The sequence below is a fragment of the Lagenorhynchus albirostris genome, chromosome 7, assembly GCF_949774975.1.
Source record: "Lagenorhynchus albirostris chromosome 7, mLagAlb1.1, whole genome shotgun sequence".
NCBI lineage: Eukaryota > Metazoa > Chordata > Mammalia > Artiodactyla > Delphinidae > Lagenorhynchus > Lagenorhynchus albirostris.
In genome coordinates, this window is record NC_083101.1 from 43768225 (window position 1) to 43787957 (window position 19733).

The window sequence follows — 19733 nt, forward strand, 5'->3', positions numbered from 1 at the left end:
TTTTTTTTTTTTTTGCGGTACGCGGGCCTCTCACTGTTGTGGCCTCTCCCGTTGCGGAGCACAGGCTCCGGACGCGCAGGCTCAGCGGCCATGGCTCACGGGCGCAGCCGCTCCGCGGCATGTGGGATCTTCCCGGACCAGGGCACGAACCCGTGTCCCCTGCATTGGCAGGCAGACTCTCAATCACTGCGCCACCAGGGAAGCCCGGCAGGCGGATTCTTAACCACTGTGCCACCAAGGAAGTTCCAGGATAAACATTTTTAAACAATGTATTATATTTTAAAATTACATGCTCAGTATGTTTTTCTTCATTTTACAAACACCTTTTTGAATAAAGTACCTCTAAATTCAGTGAGTTCAACTAGTAATCTGGAAAAAGTAATGCACACATTATAAAGCATGCTGTTCAATAGAACTTCCTGCTGTTGTGATAATGTTCCATTTCTTCACTCTCCACTAATTAAATAGCCACGTGTGCCTAGTGACTATTGTATTAGGCAATACAACTATAGAAGATCCCCCCCCCAAAAAAAAACGGAAATACAGGGGAAATAATATACTTACTGTGCTTTTTTCAGATTAACGATTGGTCCAATTGCTTTAATTTTGAGGTACTTTATCTGAAAATGCATGGACCACATTTCATGAAAATAGAACTAACATATAGTTTAAATTGTTTCTCAGCTTCGTGGATACTATGTATATGATACTCTTTTATTTAGTTTGCTCTTTTTCTAATTTCTCATTTATTTTCAGCCATTATTTGCTTTATAAGCATTTTAAGCCTAAAGCTCCCCTCCCCCCCCGCCCCCACTACAGGTTTACCTGCCAGCATGTGGAAGCCAGCCCCTCGGAAAGGGAGTGAGCTGTCCGGCATTTGGCATCTCTGCTCAGCTCTCCTGATCACAGTCCTGCACACAGTCACCTTCCCTTAGAGGTCTCAATGGATTACATTATTAAGTTAGGTTGAAGGGCATTTAACAGAAGGGAGATGGATATATTTGAACGGCATTCGTGAATATACGAATTCATATACCAACCGACAATAGTCTCTCTCTTTTTAAAAAGAAAAATATATATTTATTTATTTTGGCTGCATTGGATCTTAGTTTAGGCATGTGGACTTCTTTTTTTTTTTTTTTTTTTTGCTGTACGCGGACCTCTCACTGTTGTGGCATTGGCCTCTTCCGTTGCGGAGCACAGGCTCCGGACGCGCAGGCTCAGCGGCCATGGCTCACGGGCCTAGCCGCTCCGTGGCATGTGGGATCTTCCCAGACCGGGGCACGAACCCGTGTCCCCTGCATTGGCAGGCGGACTCTCAACCACTGCGCCACCAGGGAAGTCCTCGGCATGTGGACTTCTTAGTTGTGGCGTACATGCAGGATCTAACTCCCTGACCAGGTATCGACCCAGGCTCCCTGCATTGGCAGCGGGGAGTCTTACCCACTGGACCACAAGGGAAGTCCCCACAATAGTCTCTTTATAGCAGCCTCCCACAAACTCCAGTGTCTCATGTTTATAATCGCCTTAAGCTCTTTCACCTAGAGTGTAAACTTCTGGAAGCCTTGAACTGTATTTTAATTCCTCCAGCACCTATGTATAGAAAGTGCCCTGTATATAATTGTGCATTAATTAGAAATAAATATACCTTGGATACTGGGGCCTTAATACAGCAACAGAATTAGAGAAAGCTTCACTGGGGACCCAGCCTGTGGGCCAAATAATTTTTAAACCTGGCTCTGCCTTCCTTAGCTCCATTTTATTCTCCAAGGCAAAATCTATGCCATGGATGAAGCCTCGAGGGCTGAGTTTTGTTATCTATTAAGGGCTTGTTACAGTCATTATGATAGATATTAACTTATATTTTTCTCACAGAAAAATTGTGACTTCCTGAATTTTTTATTTCTAATCCTTCATGAACTGATACTTAAAAACATACAAACTGATGAGGATGGTTATAATTTTTGTGACTTTCTGTTTGAATAAAAAAAAATCCCCCCAAATACAATAAAAATTACTAGAAAAATAGTCACACACTTGGATGTCTTGACAATGTCAAAATGCTGTAAGGGATTCTAAATACTCTCAATTTCAGTAAGAGACAGTTCATAGACCACACTTTGGGCTTTCCCTGTTAGCCAGAGCAGGTTGACAAACTTTTGTAAAGGGCCAGACAGAAAATTCTTAAGGCTTTGCCACATCGAAAAAGCAACCATGGACAATATGTAAATGAATAGGCATGGCTATGTTTCAAATTTTTATTTAGTAAGGCAGGAGATTGGATTTGGCCCATAGACCCACAGTTTGCCAACTCCTGAGTGAAAAGAGCTCTTTTTTTTCAATCTTTATCAGCACATAGAGAAATAGTCACCTTCTTTTTCCCAATTACTATGCAGGTTTTATGTAACTCATGTGCACACAATTTTGAAGCACAGGTGTTAACACTGAAGGAAGATCATTATGGGTTTAAAGTGGTATTGGTATCTTCAAATCTGGAGTGCCCAGGTGAATTTTAAATGTTTACTGTTCTAGTTGTGAGGAGTAGGTGATCGCAAGATGCCAACACTGGATAGGAACTAAATTTTTTGTCCCCCCCAAATTGATATGTTGAAGTCCTAACACCCAATATATTAGCAGGTGGAGCCTTTGGGAGGTAATTAGGTCATGAGGGTGGAGCCCTCATTAATGGGATTAGTGGCCTTATAAAAGGACAACCCCCCCCCCAGCAAGCTCTCTCACTTTCTTTCCACTACTTGAGGGTATAATGAGAAGTTGGCAGTCTTGCAACCTGGAAGAGGGCCCTCAACAGAACTGGACCATGCTGACTCTGTGATCTCAGACTTCCAGCCTCCAGAACTGTGAGAAATAAATTTTTGTTGTTTCTAAGTCATGCAATCTATGGTATTTTTTTTTATAGCAGCCTGAACAGACTAAGACAGGAACCCTGATGTGAAATAAAGTAGGTGATCTCTTCCTTCCCTCTCCTCTTCTCCCTTTCCCTCTCTTTCATGCTCCCCCCACCCCCGTCTTCCCCCCCTTCTCCTCTTTTCTCTCTCTCTAATGGAAACAGGTTGAACTTGGAGTGAAGAAGATACAAAGGCATCATCTATAAAATGTTTGTAATATTTCTCTTTGGAGCTAGATATGAAATGCCTCCAGGGTATTGGTCTTAATAGAATTTCTTAAGGTCAATGCTGTAAACCAACACTAGTTCCCTGGGTTACCCTGGACAATGGGATGAGCAGAGCTGCTGAGGGGTTATGTAGGAAAGGAGTGGTTGCCAGTGCCTGTATAGTTGAGAGTCTTGAGTGCTCACTACTGCTGTGTATAGTGGAGCCTCATCTTAGGAAGGGGTTAGGTTGTAAAGTCAGCAAGCATGGCCAGAAGGCATATAGAGAAGTCAAAAAGACCCATGAAACTTTTTTTTTTGGGCTGTGTGCCATGTGGGATCTTAGTTCCCCTACCAGGGATCCAACCCATGCCCCCTGCAGTGGAAGCACAAGGTCTTAACCACTGGACTGCCAGGGAAATCCCAGAAAACTTCTTATCTTTAAATTGCTAAAACCCGGGTCTTTTGTAACTCAAACCTAAGATTTAATTCTTCTGTGTCTCTTTGCATTTTGGCCATGGCCTCCTTATTCTGGGATAGTAGGGGTCTTGGTTGAGTTTGAACAAGCAAGGATAACTGAGCAAATAAAAGAATCTTACTTTTCTCTCTCATGCTCTTGTCCAACGAGCCTATATAGCTGAATTTTCTTAAATTGAACACAACTGCACTGTATCATCTTTTGAATTTCCCACAGCAGACCTAAGCCTCATAGTTACCATTTCAGCTGGGAATCTGTTTGCAAGTAACAAATGGATTCTGGCTGATTTAGGCTAGAAAGGAATTTACTGGAAGAATGATGGGTTGCTCAGGGGATAGATGGGAAAGCTGGAAACTGGGTGAGAAAAGGGGAACTCTGAGCAAAGGGGACCTCGAACCAGAGCCAGAATGACTGTACAGAGCTAGTTCATCAAGGGCAGTGCCACTGCTGCTGAGTAGGGAGGCCCCAAATTCCCATCAAACGCCAGCAGAACCATGTCCTCTACACTGCTGGCTGGCCCTGTTGCCCTGGAAACGAATCTTTATATGATTAACATCTGATTGGCCAAGCTTCGGTCACAGGCCCATGTGTTAGCTGCAAGAGGGGCTGGAATACTGAGTACCTGGCTATTTCAGCTTCTTTGAGAGAAGCTTTTCTATCAAAGTTCATGCAGTGGGAAATAAATTCCCTAAACATAAGGAAGGGGTTCCGAAACTGGGCATTAAAAAAAAAGAAGACAAATATCCACTACCATTACCTAATTCTGAAGGAAATTATGATCTTCTGAGTATATGCCATCCATCCACTCCTTCAGCCACTCCAAAAAGCATTCCTTATGTTAAGTTAGAATGTTCCAGAGAGACTGATAGAACCTTTGGTTTTCTTTTACTGAAGGAAGAAAAAGTGATCCGTAGTATCTTCCTCTTTATCTTGATCTGCTGGAAGCTCAGGGCTAATGTTCAATCACAGTAGCTATAATCACCTAGAACCCCGATTTTCAAAATGTTCTCCAAACTGCTGTAGAGCCTCATAGAAGGGCCATGGGCAATGGGGCAGGCAAGGGGACCTCTGCCCCTTCCCACCCTCCTTACTTTAAGGCAGCACTCTTAACTGTCTGCTGAAGACTACGTTTGATTAAAGGCCTCCATTGCTAAGAAATACTTAAACTTCGGCTTGGATTGGTTAACCTACTTACGTCCTCCTCCCTCAGGGTTCACGTCCTCTGTTTCCATGTCAACAATTTCATTTGTATACATAAAAGACGCACTGCAAGCACTTTTCTGGAAGCAGATGGATATAAATCCTAGAAGAGTCACTCTCTCTGGGGCTTCAAGAGGATTCTGGGTTGTGGGTTCTGCTTGGCTCCATGTAAACAAATACCTGCTTCTAACTATTTATGAGTCACTCATAGGAATTCCAGGTTAATCTCAGGGTCCTTTTAGGCCTCTCTGAGCCTTCAAAATATTTTCTACTGTTGCCCAGGGAGTTGTTTTGCTTACAGATTTGCTTGTATTTCAAATGAATTAAAGGCTCCCCATCCATGACTGTATTTCTGTCAAATGAAGTGTTTTGTTTTGTTTGCAAATCTATCTCCTGGACCTGACAAACCGTATTTCTACCATATTTCAAAAGCAGGATTTTCCCTGGCTCTTCGCCTGACCAGCTAGACCTGTTCTCTGCTGTTTCCTACTGATTTAGTTTGGGTACTTTTCTGAAGATTTAGAGGACGGAAGGAAGTGTTATCTTGGATTCTCTGCCCCTTTTGAAAGTTTATTTTCTTCATTCCTTTTTAGACAGTCTTGCAAAGGAATAGCTAATATGAAATATCACCAAAACAGCTTAACTACACGAAGGAGATCATGTTCTTTGTAAGAATACAGTATTAAAAGTCAAGTACAGATAACTAGGTACACATTGAACACATTCAAAAGAAGAGTATGTCCCCATGTTTCACTATAGAGATTCAAGATGGGAGTGATGACGTTCTCTCCATTTCATCTATTGAATACTTCCCAGTGGTAAACTTTAGTGGTCGTACCAGTAGGAGATTCAATTTGCCTTTATTCACATCACTTCATTGCTTCTCACAAGAAGTCTGCTTCTCACAAGAAGCCTGCTAGATGTTATTGTAACTACACTTCAGATGAAGAAACCGAAAGTCAAAGGTAAACTCAGACTGACTTGAACTGTGTTGGCAGAAAATTTCAGAGCTGAGTGTGGAATCCAGGTCTTCACCCATTACAGGAGGGAAGCAATCTTAGTAGACTCAGGCTTAGCCTCCCAGCCCTGGAGGAGTTGTGTATATGGGACCCTGGGAGCTATGGATGGTGGCGTAGTGAGTGAGGACAATCCCCAGGGCCACCAATTAGCAGCTTTTGCAGGACATGGCAGCTTACCCTTTGCTTGACTCTTGCCTCTACTAGCTGGAGGGTTTTTTTTTTTTGTTTTTTGGTTTTTTTTTTGCGGTACGCGGGCCTCTCACTGTTGCGGCCTCTCCCGCCACGGAGCACAGGCTCCGGACGTGCAGGCTCAGCGGCCATGGCTCACGGGCCCAGTGGCTCCGCGGCATGTGGGATCTTCCCAGACCGGGGCACGAACCCGTGTTCCCTGCATCGGCAGGCGGACTCTCAACCACTGCGCCACCAGGGAAGCCCTAACCCAGAGTTTTTTAAGCTATGCATTATGAAATCAAATTAATGGATGATAGTAAGCTTCAAAAAAAATACTAAATTAGAATATGATGGAAAAAATGTAATGAAACTTTTCCTTTAGTTTTATAGAGGTGTTGGTATAAACTTTTTATTTTTAATTGTGGATCACAGTCAAAAGAAGTTCGAAAGCCCCTGTTTTAATTTGCTCTTCTTCTGCTTGGTTCTGGAAGGATTAGGCAGCTGTAGTTTGGGAGATTAGAAACAAGGTCTGTGGAGTCAGTTTCTATGCAGATTTGGGCAAGTTATTTTATACTTTTCTGTGGCTTAGAGTCTTACCCGTAAAACAAGGATCATAATAGTTATCGAGTCGTTAAAAGGATTAAATAAGTTGATCCATGCGAAGTGGTTCTCATAGTATTTGAGAAACAGTATGTATTGATACTTGATAAATGCTAATTATTGCTGTAAAGTGGTTATTTCATGCCCTGGCCAAAGATAACATTGTAACTGTAAGGACACAGCAAACTTTCCCAGATGCAGAGAGTCTAGTGTTGTTCAGCTGAAGACAACCGTTTCTATAGGCAAAGAGGCGTTCCACAGATATTTATGGAGCAATTACTGTGTTTTAGCCCTCTGTAGTGCGTTAAGGATACAAAGTAGAATAAAATAACATTTGAGGAACAAACAGTCTCCCAAAGAACTTCCAATTTATTTGACTTGAGCTCCATCAGCCCCATGAGGTACCTGGTATATTTTCTGTCCATAGTAAATATGTGTTGAACACATTTCTATGTCAGGAATCATGAACTGTCTACCTCACCCAGATGCAGTAAATAAGAGAGCATTACGTCCCTTCATTTTTTTCCAGTACCTTCAAGATGTGGAGGAGAGAACAGCAGCACAGGAGACCTTTCTGCAGATGCCGCAAATCTACACTTGAGGAAAGATGAATTTGTTCTTGTAGATATCCTCTGTTGTCTGTTTTATTGTGTTTGTTGAAAACAAGTTTTCAGGAAAGGAATAAGAAAGGAAACAGATGGCGCCAAATGACAGAAGAACTTTGCAGATTTCATCTCTCTTTTGCTGCTCAGAGCAGCTGACAAGCCAGCAGGAAAATAAGAGCAGGGAGGTGGTGTAGCCTCCTGAATCATCCATGTGGTCCCCTCCCTCCATTCCAAAACTCCCAGTCCTTCAGCCATGTAAACAGAGCTCTGATGTCACAACCCAAGGAAGGTCAGGCTGGGTGAATATGTCCAGCCCTTCTTCCCGCCCCTTCTGCCCTTTAGAGCAGGGCAAAGGCAGCCTTGCAGGTTACACATAAAATTAACAAATTGACAGGGTGGTTTGTTTTCCTTTTTAGCCCAGAGGCAGTGGAAACTAGAGAAGGGAAAAAAAGAGAGGCTGATTTGGGAGAACATAAAGCCCTCCCCACCTGTTGCCTTGGAGGATGCATACAGCTGCACATAGGATGGGGACCCAATCAGAATGTGTGTGTGTCTTTTCTAAAAAGGTTAAGAACTACCCTTAAAAATGGCAACAGTAAAGTTTATGCTTTAATTGTTGTGCAATTTACAAGTTTACAACATACAAAGCACAGCCCCTGACCTCATCTCCAGTGACTTGGCCAGTGTCTCAGAGAGCTTAGATGGAAACGAAGATATCCTGACTTGAAGACCAGTTGTCTTTCAGTTAAGCTTTTTATTCTTTTCTTCTTCTTTTTTTTTTTTTTGGATATGCCACCCGTGGCTTGTGGGATCTTAATTCCCCAACCAGGGGTCAAACTCGCACCCCCTGCATTAGAAGCCTGGAGTCTTAACCACTGGACTACCAGGGAAGTCCCTAAGCTTTTTATTCTGAAAAGAAATTCTTCCTCTTCCATATCTTGACATCTTCTTCAGTGTTTTCCTTATATCCACATGTTTTGTAGATCTTAAAGAGCTTCTTATCCCTTTTCCCCAAAGCTACCTACCACCTTTTGTATCTAACTTCTTTGACTCACTTGCGGGTGGAGGTAGATGCAGTCGTGGATGCATTTTGCAAGCCTCACGTTGTTCTGAATATACTGAAGTCATGTTTAGCTTCACGGCTGTGCTCTCTGGGCAGTCGCACAGGACCTGATTCTTAGAAGGGCCCCAGGCTAAGTTGCAATGCTTTGCTGCCACCATCTTGAAATTCTTTTGTAATTTTTATGCTGGACTCTACAAATTATGTAGCTGCCTCTGACTGACCCAATTAGTTTTCTGAGAAACCACACCCAGATGGTTGGCCTGAGAATATTGTTTGCTTTCTCCCAGTTTCCACAGTATAAGTGGCATGCCTTCTTAAGATGGTCTACAGGTGAATGGGGAAATAACATTGGTGTAACATCTTAGGGTTTACCACAGACTTTTCACGTGCATTATCTCCTTTAATCCTCACAAGCAACTGTTAGGAGGCAAGTCTATTTAAGGCCAACAGGAATCCACCTACAAGGGATGAAATTGATTTGACAGGCAAACAGCAAACAGCTCCTTAAAAGTGAAAATCAACAGAAAAACAGGACAGAGAAATTATCCAGATGTTATACAGCTGTGCTGCAAAGGAAGTTACAAAGGCAGTAAAGGACTCAGCATGGAGTTTGGCCAAAGGGATCATGGGGAATAAAAATTCCAATCCCAGGCCAAGAGAGAGGGAGAGAGAAGAGACATGGTTCTTGGGTAATCCTGGAGCAAGAGTCACAAAGATCCCTCGCGATCCCTTTATAGCCCAGGGATACGTATCACAAAGTCCGGCTCAAAACTCCTTTGTCGAGGATTCTATCTTTGCCCAGTCACTTCTTGATTAGCAATTTGATTAGGTTTCTGTGTTCCTTTGTTCCAGGAACAGATCAATACTGAAAACACTGCTCAAACCACCGTTATAAGGCTGCCGGCTTGAGACTGTCTGGAACCCAGACCAAGTACCACCTTTTGGCAGTCTTGCAGCACCCAGACTGTGGTTTTTACTTGCTTCCACCTAGTTGTCTGACTTGCTGATTTCCTGCCTCTGCCTGTCCTGTTTCACAGCTCCCTTTCCAATCTGACGTCTGAGATCCAGGCTGCTGCTGCTTGGCTGCGTGCAGAAGCACGACACCTACATCATAGTCCTCAGCTCAGCCATTTAAGGCCAAAGGAGGCAAAGGGGGCCTCCCGGAGTTTTCACATCGACAGTTCAGATGGGCCCGCTTTCCTGACTCTCTTCTCAGGCCATGTTCCAATCCTGTATCCTAAGGGTTTTTGTATATGGCTTCAAAGTGAAAGGGACCTGGAGAAGGACTGGGTTGCTGTCATCCTTCCTTTTCCGATGTTCTCATCACACTGCTAAGATCCTCCGTAGCTTCGGAGCCAAAGCCTTAACATTTGAGTTTTTCAAGACTTGGGAAGAGAGGGGGGCTTTATTTTAGAAGCACGGATTCTTTTGGACAGTCAAGGTATAAATAGGATTTCTATTAAGAAACTTCTGCTTGTGGGGGGGACTGTAGTTGCTTTTTAGAGAGTGGAAAGCTGTTGGGAGAGAAACAGTTTTCCTTAGAGGTCAAGCACTTGGTCAGTTATGGAATATATAGCCCTTTAACCAAAACATATCACTTCAGTGAAGAATGAGTTTTATTTTCTCCTGGTTTTGGAGGAAATCACTGTTCAGGTTTCTGAAAAAACAATCTTCTGTTTTTCTCTATCTGTTGAGAAATCAAGTAAGAAAAGCCAGTTTAATGATCTAGTTACTTAAAGCTACTCATTCAAACGTATTTGCTTTGATGAGAAGAAGCCTTGTTAACAAGTGCTGAGTGGGTGTGTCTTTGCTTCCAGATTAAGTGTAAAGGGTGAGAAATCTACTTTTCTCTCCATCACAGTCTTACTTCAGAGATCCTTTCAAGATACAGGTTCATGGGCGGGAAGACTATTAAGAAGCTTTCACTGCTGCTGAAACAATATGGGAGGAAGTGGTGGGAGGGGGTGGGGGTATGGGTAGCTACCGTCTTTCGAGCCCCTTATACCCAGCACATTGTGTAAGTGATCTCTTTTATTCTCATAGCAACCTTGGGAGGTCTGGAGTTCAAGTTTCCTACACATAGTAGAGAATCAGAGAAGTTTAGTAAACTTGCGGAAGATTCCACACAAGAAAGGGTCAGGACTGAAATTTCATCTCAGGAATCTTTAACCCTTAAATTCATGATATTTCTGTCATGCCAAACCATCTTTATAAAACTGAATACAGGAATGGTGAATCTAATCAGGGCATCACCCAGCAAGATTTTTTTTTTTTAAAGAGCTTTATACTTAGGGATAGTTTGTGAATGGACAGAATGAGATGTAACTATTGAAACTGAAGTGAGGCCATAGTTTGTCAACCTGGCACTTGAGCCAATGTCTTTTGACGTTTGTGGAGCTTTCCCATTTCTTAGGTTCATTGGTGACTTGAGAAACAAGAACACAGGAAGGGGGAAACGATGCAGGGAGAGAAGGTAGGGTCCACCCAAGACATTGGCTGCTTGCTATACGTTTTCTTTCCCTCTACTAACTTCAGGGGGCCCAGGTTGGCTGGAGGACTAATATTCTTTATTACTTACAGCTGAAATTGACCTGTGATTTCAAGTTTATGTGAAAAGTGCTTGTCGTTTTACAGGCCATAGGAAAGTCGAGATACTTACTGTCCACTCTGCAGATCCTTTTATTCTCCTAAATATCTCTCTCAACCTTTCTCCCCCAAAAGGTATGTGGATGCATCGATTTGTTTTGTCTAACGGTCTCTGTGTTCCAATGGTTTTATTGGGTTTTTTCCTCCCAAATTATTGCACTGCTTGCATTCTCCCTCATTTTGTAGTTATTTGTACACATATTTGTTTTTCCACCTCGGTATTAAGCTCTTCGGGGGCAGATAATGTTGTTTATCTTTTCTTTTTACAGTTCGGCTTGCATAATCCACATAGATTTTTAATTTCAGAAGTACACGTGAAATTGTAGTATACATAAACTTTTCTATCTTATATGTAACTATTGTAGCGTATTGTATGTAACTATTGTAGCGTATTTTGTATAGTCTTTGTATAGTCTTTGTAAACTTACTTTTAGAGTGTTGTTTTAAATTATAAACAGCAATGATTTTTTTTTAATGCTTTGGTTCTGTTTATAATATTTCCTAGCAAGGAACTGGTGAATTCAGCTAGAACACACATTGAAACAACTCGACCTATTTTGCTAAACTGATTTCCAAAAGAGTTTTGTTGGTTATAGTATCCTAAAATAACCCCTCAAGATTTCTCACTCTAATCCCCAGGACCTTGAATATGATGAGATATCATGCCTGTGATTGTTACACTATAGCCAAAGGGAGATTCTCCAGGTGGGCCTAATGGAATCACACCAATCACAGGAGCCTTTTAAATGCAAAGTTTTCTCCAGCTGGTAGCAGGAGGGACCATCAGAAAGATTCAGAGCGTGAGAGGGATTCATTGCACGGATGATGACTTTGAAGGAGGGCGCTGGGGGAGGGCATGCACACCACCAGAGAGTGGCCTCTAGGAGCTGAGTGGCCCCAGACTTAACACCCAGAAAAGAAAGCAGGAACCTCAGTGCTACAGCCACGCGAAACTGGATTCTGTCAGCAACCTGAATACCTGGGAAAACAATTCTTTTCCAGAACCTCCAGGTAAGAGCCAGCCTGGTTGACACCTTGATTTTGACCGTGTTAGACCCTAAGCAGAGAACCCAGTCAAGCCTACCTGGACCTCTGACTTATAAAATTATGAGGTAATAAATGGATGCTATTGAAGATGCTAAATTGGTAGCAGTTTGTTACGCAGTAATAAAAAATGATTACGTTCGCTTACCCTATACCAAGTAATACATGAAATTGTCCATGTCACTACAGGTGTCAGTAGGTACAACTCCAGAATTGTGTGCTATAATTAAAAGAGTCTTAGTGTTTTTAATGTCTTAGTGTGCTAAGACATTATTATTATTATTTAATTTATTTATTTTTGGCTGCACTGGGACTTTGTTGTTGCGTGCGGGCTTTCTCTAGTTGTGGCGAGTGGGGGCTACTCTTCATTGCGGTGCGCGGGCTTGTCATTGTGGTGGCTTCTCTTGTTGCGGAGCACGGGCTCCAGGCACTCGGGCTTCAGTAGTTGTGGTTCGCGGTCTCTAGAGTGCAGGCTCAGTAGTTGTGGCGCGTGGGCTTAGTTGCTCCACGGCATGTGGGATCTTCCCGGACCAGGGCTCGAACCCGTGTCCCCTGCATTGGCAGGTGGATTTTAACCACTGTGCCACCAGGGAAACCCGCTAAGACATTATTGATTAAATTTGTTTTTCTTTGATTGCTGGTGGAAATGAGCATAATAACAATAGTTTTATTATTATTATTATTATTTCGTTGTCTTCTGAGAGCATTGGAGTGGGGGAACTTGTGGAAAATAAAAGACAGGAAATTCTGTATATTTGTTATTGAGAGAAAGAAAATAATCACAGAGGAAAAGCTTCTACCTAAAAAAGAGTGGAAGGGTGGTATGTTGAAGTTGGCTTGTCCCAGCTTATGAAACCCAGCTGTTAATTTGTCAGGAATCTTGTGAAGCAGTTGTTAGACACAGCTGTTATTTAAAAATTAGGTTATAAGACTTTCTACTAAAGAAGTTATATTAAAAACACAGGTAACAAGCAAAACTGATTTTGCGTTTTACGTTTTAATATTAGCTGTGTTCTTGAGGTTATTGATGTCTAATGCATCTGTGTGATAGAAATACTAGGTAATGGTTCCCTTTACATTTCTTCCAACTGCACGTTAATTGACATCACATTTGAAGCTTGAAATTGGCCACAGTGGGAGCATTTACACCTGGAAACTGGCAAATGTCTTTTCTGAGCCAATGAGATACCACCTAAGTGTTTTCTGAGATCTGGGTCAGAGGTAGGGCCTTTTTCCTACTGGATGTGGACCCATGAGAATTCTAAGTCTGGCAGCGCATGCCATCATCCTGTCAGTGTGAGGGAGATCTCCAGGGAGGATGGAGCCATTATAGCAAAAGACAGGCAAGAGATGGAGAGAAACCCATACGTGATGCCATGGTTTGAGCCCCATTTCCAGCAATACCTGATTTCATCCCCTAGCCCTAGACTTTTTGATTAGGTGAGCTGATAAATTCCTTTTGTATTTAAGCCAATTTGGGTTGACTTTTCTATCATTTATAACTAAAAGCAGCCTAAAGGATACAGCAGAATTGATAGTTGACCCCTAAATAACTCTGAGGGTTAATCTGGATACAGTTTATAGTTGGCCCTCCGGATCTGTGGTTCCTCCGCATCTGGGGGTTCGACCAATCAGGTAGTAGTGTAGTATTTACTATTGAAAAATACCTGCTTGTAAGTGGACCTGTGCAATTCAAACGCATATTGTTCAAGGGTCAGCTTATCAGGTCCAGAATCACACTCGTAGCCACCAAAGTGCCTTCACTGAAAACAATAACTTAGAGGGACGGTAATCCTCCTGACCTCAGTCTGGCTCTGCTGTTGTATTAGTTATAATTCTCTGTTTTACAAACATATATTTTTTTCATTTAATAGTTTAATAAGGCTTATATCACTTCCCTGGAAGCCTAGGATCAGTTCTTATCAATGAACACTTTCTTAGAGTGAGAGGCCTTTCCGTCAGGCTATCTAACAGCTATCCTGTCCTATCCTCCTCTTTCTGGATGAGGGAAACCTTTTATTCTGGGTGGCAAAGCCCCAGAAGATTAGTCATGATTGTGCGAAACCCTTCATGATAATCTCATATCCTTTTACCAAATACTTGTTTTCAAGCCTGCCTTACAGCTAAATGTGACCACGGGACCTAGTTCTGACTTCTACTCTTAGCTCAGAAGACACCCACATGCAATGATTTTCGTTCCTGTAAATAAATGAATGGCCTTTGTACCATGTAGTGTGTTGATCACTAGGGCCACAGGAGTGAATAAACAGACTTCATTCCTCAAATCTTTCTTCACTTTATGACCTTTTTTTTTTGCCTATGTTTGAGAGCAGTGCAAGGTAGACATAGGTGGTTTTAAAAGTGAAACCCTAAAGACATCTTCAAATTCTGATCTCATTTATTCATTAGCAGATATTGTTGATGTGTGGTGATCAGTTACATCTAAAGTCTGTGCCAAGCATGCACTGATAGAATTCATATATTTCTTTTTGAAACACAATCTATTTACAGTTCTTACATTTCAGTGTAAAATGCAGGCTACTCTGAGGTCATCTGAACTTAATTCTTCAGCTGGGTAGTACACTGAGCAGTTTCTTTTTTCACGAGCTCTGAAGTAGACCTCCTGAACTCTGAACAGATCTTGAAAGCTCTATTCCAATGTTAAATGTATGTATGAAGCACCTAAAGTCTGTGTCTTCAGTTTTTCTAAACAGCAGTCTTCTATCCCATCTTGATGCTACTTCTGATTCCACATTTGGAAATTCTTAACTTCTTAAAATTTTTTTCTTTTATATGGTAGAATCTCATGCATACTTTTTATCTTTTTAAACTTTATTTTCTCATGAATACTTTTTAATAGGTGGGCTTATCTACAGTTAATGTGCACAGTTACCTAAAATTCTTTCTTTCCTCATTGCCCCTCAACACTGTGCCTCTAGGTGAGATTATGCGCCCGAACTGCAGGATCCCATAGGTGCTTCCGTGGCATCACCTTCTGATGATTCATTATAGCAAATTCCATACCGCTAAAACGAATCCCCAAATGAGATCCAGGGATTACTGACAAAGACCAGGTTCTTTTTTATAGCTTAGAAGCAGGGTGGTAGAGCAGAAGGAAGATGGACTGAAGTCCTAGATTCACATCCCAGTTGGACCACTCACACCCTGACTGATGGCACTTTGAGTGTCCTCCCGAGCCTCCGTTTCCTCATTTGTAAAGAGGGATGACAGTCCTATTCTACTGCATTTGTGTAGTAAGGATTAAATGACATCATATGAGAAAAGGGCCTAAGACTGTGGCTGGCAAGTAGAAGGCATCAAAAATGGTAGTTGTGTTGTCATTATTTTTTTTCTCCCCAACTAGACTGCAAGTTCCTTAAGGCCCAAGATCTGATTGATTCCACTCACTGTTGTTTCCAAAACAGTGCCTGGAATGTGGAAAATTCTTAATACACACTTAGTGAGTTAATATTATTACAATTATCAAGTTAACAACTTGTTAACTCCAGCAGCTTCCTTGAGGGATACCTTCTACATCCTCTTTTCTTTTTAAAATCAAGTCCAAGCATGAGTCCTTTTCCCATGAAGCCACCCCTAACATGCTCTAATTTGTGGTTATCTCATACTTCTCATATTTAACTGACACCATCACCTGCACCCCACCCCCTTATCATTTATATTCAAGACCAAATAGGAATGGACTGCATAATACAACGTATGGTCTGTATCATTGTCTAATTACTTCATATTGGTGAATCTTGTCTTCTTAACATTCAATTCCATCAATATTTCTTGATTATTTACCTAGTGCTGGGCACTGTGGTAGGTTCTGGAAAGGAAATGGTAGCTGCCTCAAGAAGTACCCAGTCTCTTAGTGGAAATAGATGTATAATCAAACAGTGACAACAGTGTGATGTGAAAAGCTATACACGCATAGTATCTAGGTAGCAGAGAGGTGAGAAAGTGATTAACCTTCTTCAAGGTCAGGGAAGACCTCCCAGGAGAGGTTATGAGGGAACATGATTTTAAAGAATGGTAAGCAATTTTCCAGGTTAAGTTGGGGGTAGGGGAAAATATTCCAAGGCGAGTGAACAATGCGTGCCAAAGGACATGAGATAACAAGATATTATCCTGGAGAACTTAGAAGCAATTCAGTACTGTTGAGTATAAGTAGAGAAGCTGGGAAATGAGGAGGGGTCAGGAATTGGTGCATAGTAAGATTGGAGACAAAGGCAGTGGCCATATCTTGCAAAATTTTGAATGTTGTAATCAATGTAGGTGATGGGGAGCCCTGAATGTGATGATCCGATAGACCTTAGAAATGACCTATGATAGCAGGGTAGATAAATTGGGAGAAAGAGATGGAAGCTTAGCAATGAGTCAGGAGGAAGTAGTAAAGGTCCAGATGAGAGAGACTAATAGCCTCCTTGAGCCAGTGATGATGGGGCTGATAAACGATTGGATTGATTTTTAAGAAGAAAGTTTGTAATTGATATGACTAGCTTAGTCATTGGAGGTAGAAAGATAAAAAGGAGGGGAAAGAAAGCATTCTTTTATTGCTTTGTATTCTTGATAAAGCATAATACTAATCACATAAAAAGTGCTCAGAAGTAGTTCATCAATAAGCAAGTCCCTATGGCATTATCTGGTCTTGATTTAATTTTATTTTCAATTTTTTTTTGATGTGGACTATTTTTAAAGTCTTTATTGAATTTGTTACAATATTGCTTCTGCTTTATGTTTTGTTTTTTTGGCCCCGAGGCATATGGGATCTTAGTTCCCCGACCAGGGATTGAACCTGCACCCCCTACATTGGAAGGCGAAGTCTTAACCACTGGACCGCCAGGGAATTCCCAGTTCTCAATTTTAAAATTACTTTCTATGAACTAGAGCCTTCCAAGCTCCTGCCCAGCCTCTTGGTATATTTCCAGTCTGCAAGGATTCTCAATATTTCCAAGTTGTTCGCAAACAGAAAACCAAAAACTGACTTTGTTTTCCAACCACATATTTATCTATTTAGGCAGTTGTTAGCAGAATATTCAGAAGTCTGCGAATAAAGTGGCCTAACTAAGAACAAAGAAGGAAAGATGTCAAACTACCCACATACAGCATGAACCTTCTTTTCAGGATTACATAGAGTAACAACACAATTTTTCTTAGTATTCAAGGTCATCTTGACCTCATTTAATCTTTAACTGTGTATCATAAACACAGATTTTTCTTGGAAAACGATTTCCAGGCTACACAAAGAAATGTCAAACTCAGTCTATCACAGCTTTAGAATTATCAGGGAAGATGAACAACACAGTATAAACAAAATTACTTACTTCCATAGGCTACACTCCAATTACACAACAAAAGATGAGGAATTCTTCCATTGATAAGATGGGTATCTTACATGTATTTTTATTTGTTTCTAAGAATTGAAAATGGAACCATAAAGGCTTCAAATAGATTTTGAAGAGGTGATTTTAAATGATCAGAATTTTTGGAAGCATATCATATGTATGTGTGATACACATGGTCTCTTAAGAATTTCTTTTAAGACAAGGTCAGCAAATTACAGTCTCTTGGCCAAATCTGACCCATCACCTGTTTCTGTACTGCCTTGAGCCAAGAATGGTTTTTACATTTTTAAGTGATTGAAGGAAAAAAATCAAAAGAAGAATAATATTTTATGATATGTGAAAATTATCTTAAATCCAAATGTCAGTGTCCATAAATAAAGTTTTCTTGGAGCACAGCCCACCCATTTGTTGTGGATTGGCTGCATTCAGGCCACAATGGCAGAGTTGATACTTGTGCAAAGCCTAAAAGTATTTACTATCTGGCTCTTTCGAGAGAAAATTCGCCAACTTTGTTTTAAGAGCTTTCCCCTAAAGAAACACTGAGGACTTCAGTAAACTGAAGACTGCTTTACAGAGATTTCCTGTGTCAGTGATATGTGCTTTTTTTTTTTTTAGTGATATGTTTTTTAAAAAAAGAAAAGAAAATGCACACATTCAGGAAAGATAATAGAGTTGCCATATCATAAAATAATAGACATGCCTTTATTAGATTTAGGATGCTTCTCTTTGCACTTTGTGTCAGTGGAGAAGAGTTATTAAGAACACACACTCTAGAGTCATCCTTTTTTCTTGAATCCTGATTAGCTTTCTGTGACCTTGGTCTAGTTATTTAACATTCTGTAAGCCTTGGGTTTCCTATAAAAAAATAAAAAAGAGTAATAATGGTACCATCCTCATGAAGTTACAGTGGTATGAAGTGGGGTGAGTTTTTTAAAGGAATTATTTAGCTCGGTACCTGGTACATAGTGTGCAATACATTTGTGTGTGTATGTGTGTGTGATTATCATCATTATCTGAAAATGTCACTTTCTGGTGGTCCACTCCCAGAACTGCCTATCACTTCTGTTTTTACAAGGAAATCCACAAAACCCTGCTTATATAATTTCCCTTAGCAAGAGCCCTTCTTTGTATTGCCTGCAGAAAAACTGTCCAGGGTGCACAAATCCAAGAGTGTACTTGACAGGAGGGTGGGAAAGGGGATGCCTAGGATGTCTAGAAACAAAGATCACAGACATTGTGTTGGAAGGCTGGTCAGCGGCCGGATTAAGCTGGTGAGCAGGATGTTGGGAATTTCATCCTAACTTTTTCTAGGGAGAGTCCACAGTTCTGTGATGGGCTGTTGATAAAAGCTCTTTAATTTAGTAGCTAAAGTCTTTTTTTAAGAGTGTCTGAAGTTTTTGTCATTTTATCTCTTTTTACGTTAGGTTAACATTGACATTTTTCTTTTATTACTTGATGTTTTAGCTGATGTTTCCAACCAGAAGTGCTCTTAGAAAAATCATGAGGGTGTAAGGCTGACATTCTTGGAAACTTAGTGATTTCTTTCCTCCTGGGATGCTCCTGCCTATCTCCTGGCTGAGCTTGCTCTAGACTCATCATGACTATGGGTGACTGCAAAGGCCTGATTCCTTGCCTATGATGCTACTTCCCGTGTCTTTCCTCATGTCTATAAATAGGTCATGACCAGCCTCAAGAGAAGTGGCCTCTTCTGCTTAGGGGTGATCTGGAATAATTGGTATAAATGACATGAGGAGGAGAACCTTCCTTAGTTGCCCCCTTATAGAACAAATCTCCACCCAAAGAGAACTAAAAGGGGAGAAAAATCCCCTAAGACAAACAATTCCTTTGCCTCCCCATCCCCCAAAATCATTTACAGAAATATCAGAAATCAAGAAGGCAGCAGATATCTCCACAATCCAGCTGAGAAACAGAATTTCTATAGGTTCATTTCCATTTGTTCTTAAAATCACATAAAACAGTTTGCACAGATCTCACTTTTTTTTACCTCCTGTGTTTTGTGTCTTGACATATTGTTTTGAGGAAAATCATTCTGTATTTTATCCTTGTTTCTCAATTATGGTTGAACTATCATGGTTAATTGAATTTAGCCATCCAAAAGAAGAACAAAATATTTCAGCATTCTTACATACTCTAGTTGGACTCGCGGTTAAAAAGACAAACACAAACACCCTCACGTCACCCTGGTGTGTCGGGATAAAATCCAACACTGTAATGCTCACACGCTTGCCGGTGAGTAGAATGGGCTGGGGGAGGAGGTGACCTCTGTTTGCTGGTAGGAGTAGCTCTCATCATCGTATTCCAGTTCATCTTCATCATCGTCATCCAGCAGCCCATACTTAAATTTCCGGTAGACAGTGCCATCTTGGCCCATGTAGACAATGTCATCCTCATCGTCCTCATCATACTCCCGGTCCCTGTACTCAATCACC